This window comes from Piliocolobus tephrosceles, chromosome 4, assembly GCF_002776525.5.
Source record: "Piliocolobus tephrosceles isolate RC106 chromosome 4, ASM277652v3, whole genome shotgun sequence".
Taxonomy (NCBI): domain Eukaryota; kingdom Metazoa; phylum Chordata; class Mammalia; order Primates; family Cercopithecidae; genus Piliocolobus; species Piliocolobus tephrosceles.
In genome coordinates, this window is record NC_045437.1 from 132,641,074 (window position 1) to 132,644,647 (window position 3,574).

The 3,574-nt window shown below is 43.2% G+C and overlaps 1 non-coding gene across 1 annotated transcript; it reads left to right on the plus strand.

Annotated features, from left to right (window-relative positions):
* The first annotated feature begins 2,689 nt into the window (after positions 1 to 2,689).
* On the plus strand, positions 2,690 to 2,878 carry LOC111547235. Its single transcript, XR_002733058.1, has one exon. It is a non-coding gene; the product is annotated as a U2 spliceosomal RNA (small nuclear RNA).
* The last annotated feature ends 696 nt before the right edge of the window (positions 2,879 to 3,574 follow it).

The window sequence follows — 3,574 nt, forward strand, 5'->3', positions numbered from 1 at the left end:
GAGTGTAATCCAAGATAGGAGGCATTTATAGCCATTTTACAATTGAATTGTAAACCTTTAAGCAACCATGATTTGAATTCATAGTCTAGGCAATAATCAGTAGCTGTACATGTATAACTGAAAATCACTAACTTATGCTAGCCTCTGTGGCTTGGCTCCTAAAGGAAAACTTTCCTTCAATAACAAGTTTATAGGCCAGAGGCGGTGGCTTATGCCTGTAATGCCAACACGTTGGGAGATGGAGGCAAGCAGACTGCTTGAGCTCAGGAGTTCAAGACCAGTCTGGGCAACATAGTGAGACCTTGTCTCTACTAAAAATAAAAAAATTTTAAAAACCAGTTCTTAGAACAGTCCCCTATTTTATTTTTCATAGAACTCTCTTGTCCAAATGCATCAACTAAGACACTTCTATAAGCATAGTATTTATATTAATGACTCCCAAGAGAATAAGCATTCCTTGTCCCCTAGTCCTACCCAGAGAGATTTTTCTAGAACTGGGGTAGGGGAGGGCAAGGTAAGGAATATCATTTGAGAATACTTATTCAGATAAATGACAAAATTTTATAGTTAGTCAATGAAAAACATATATAACTATGTCTTTTAATACAAATTACAGAAAGCATGACATTTATAAAATGGAGACAAGGTTTTTAAAAATTGAGAGACCAGTGCAGTGGTGCATGCCTGTCACCCCAACACTTTGGGAGGCTGAGGCAGGAGGATTGCTTGAGCCCATGAGCTCAAGGCCATAGTGAGTTAGGGTCATGCCACTGTCCTGCAGCCTGGGTGACAGAGCAAGACCTTGTCTCTTTAAAAAAAAATATATATACACACACACACACACACACACACACACATATACATACATAGAGGGAGGGAAAGAGAAACACCAACCAGATGGTGGAGAGTTTCCTGTTTTCAGGTATACCCTGAGTTTGGTAGAAGTCATTTCTCTCCAAAAGACACCCTGTAGGCCACAGTCACAGAGCAAGCATCCCTGAGAAAGCCACAGAAATACTATTATCCTGGCTGAATCCATTCCCTGACTGGCTGGCACTTGGCAACCTGACAAGTGTTTTACATTCAAAAGGTCAAGCTCTTAGTGAATCTGCCCAGAGACTCTAGTGAAGAGTGCCTTGTCACTCACGCCTGGATGCCCAGGCCTGGCGCCGGTCCCCTGTCCCTGCCATTCTGACAGCTGTGGAAGAAGGACCCAGGTTCCCAGCTTGGGCTGTCAGCACATGCAGGGCAGCCCTTTTGTTGAAGGTCAAAGTCTAATTCTCACTCCAGGGAGCCTGCTCTCTGGCTCTCTTTCTTCCGGCATGTCCATCTTAATAATTGCTTATATTTTTCTGCTACTTTATAGTCTTCAAGACATTTCCCCCTTCACAATCTCATTTGATCCTCTCAAACAGAAGGAGGGTGTCAGAACAATCATGAGTCTTCATTTTGTAAAAAGAAAGACTAGGTAATTGAGTTCTGGGAGAAAAGTGTAGGGACAGAAAGATGTGATATTTTTCCTCCCCCATCATAAGGGTCACGACTGACACTCCTATAACAAAGACAGGTTAACAGGAGAAAAGCATAACAAATTTATTTAATCAAAGTTTTATGTGACACAGGAGCCTTTAGAATGAACACCCAAAGATATAGGGAAAGTTGTCTGGTTTGTTTTTGTTTTTGTTTTTTTTGAGATGGAGTTTCGCTCTTGTTGCCCAGGCTGGAGTGCAGTGGTACAACCTCAGCCCATCGCAACCTCCATCTCCCAGGTTCAAGAATTCTCCTGCCTCAGCCTCCTAAGTAGCTGGAATTACAGGGGCCCACCACCACGCCCGGCTAATTTTTGTATTTTTAGTAGAGACGGGGTTTCCCCATGTTGGCCAGGCTGGTCTCAAACTCTTGACCTCAGGTGATCCGCCCACCTTGGCCTCCCAAAGTGCTCGAATTACAGGTGTGAGCCACCGTATCCAGCCAGCTGTCCATTTTTATGCTTAGACTGGATGAAAAATGGATAGCCATGTAGAAATATGATTGAACTAAAAGAGTATGACCCAATGCTAATAGACTGCATGGGGAAACCCAACAAGGCCTATGCAGATTCTTCTTGCCCTCTGTGTTGTAGCATTTCTTCCTCCTAGGTATGGATGAGGCAGGACCCCTCTGGAATGACAATCTTCTGACCTAATATTGCACAAGGATAAGCCAGAGAATTTCTTTATGGCCAGCTCCTAGCCAGAATGGTAAAGAAAGGTTACAGTAGGCCGGGCGCGGTGGCTCAAGCCTGTAATCCCAGCACTTTGGGAGGCTGAGACGGGTGGATCACAAGGTCAAGAGATCAAGACCATCCTGGCTAACATGGTGAAACCCCGTCTCTACTAAAAAAATACAAAAAACTAGCCAGGCGAGGTGGCGGGCGCCTGTAGTCCCAGCCACTCCAGCCCGGGTGACAGAGCAAGACTCCGTCTCAAAAAAAAAAAAAAAGAAAGGTTATAGTAATTATTCTAGTTTTTATGATGGCTGGCTTTGGAAAGGAGAAGTTCTAGTTTCTATGACCCACCCTGAGGAAGAGGAATTCTGGTTTCTATGACTTGCTTCAAGACAGAATGAAGGGTAAGAGACAGCAAGGCAGGAAATCTAAGAGATTTTGGTTCTGAGGTTGCTTCTGAGGCCTTCTGACATCCTTTAATTTATTGCTTCTCAACCTTTGGCTAAGATCAAGTGTAGTAGCTGTTCTTACCAGTTTAATATTTGATGTGTCCTCTATCCAAGGGCAATATACTAAATGGATTTTTGGAGCAGGGAGATAGAATAGGAGCTTGCTCCATCCACTCCACACATTGATTGGTATTGCAGTACCTCCAGGAATGATGCACCCCTCCAGGAGATTTTTGTTTTCAATCCTTTAATTTTAAAGTGCTCAGTATGCCAAAGTGCCATACTTTGAAGTATCACTTTCTGAGCCCCAGCAGAAGTATAACAGAGTGGTTAAAAACAAAGGCTCCAGAGTTAGCCTTCTGCCCATTACTCACCAGGTAATCTTGGCACACTAATCTCTCTGACTCAGGTTTCCTATGTAGTAACTAGACATGATGATTTCCCTATATCCTAAGTCTTTTTGCAAGAACAAAGAATAAAAATGTAAGTAAAATGTCTACCATATAACAATAGCACAATAAATCACCAGTGTTGTTTTTATTATTTGTATTGCTTTCGTTGTTATCACATAGCTAGTGATCCAACACTAGCTATGTGATAACGCTAGCCATGTGGCAAAGTGGAGACACACATCCATGACCTGAAAGTCATATCACCTACCTTCAACTTTCAGTAAAGAGAGTGGGAACTCTGGCTGTCCTGCTCTCACAAATGAAAAGCAAGCTATCCCATGAGGTGTGGTCTACGGTTCCCCATTAGACTGTTGTTGTTGTTGTTCTTCTTCTTCCTCCTCCTCCTCCTCTTCCTTCACCTCCTTCTCCCTTCTCCTCCTCTTCCTCCTCCTCCTCCCCCTCTACTTCTTCTTCTTCTTCCTTCTTCCTTCTTCTTCCTTCTTTCCTCTTCTTTTCTTCTTCTTCCT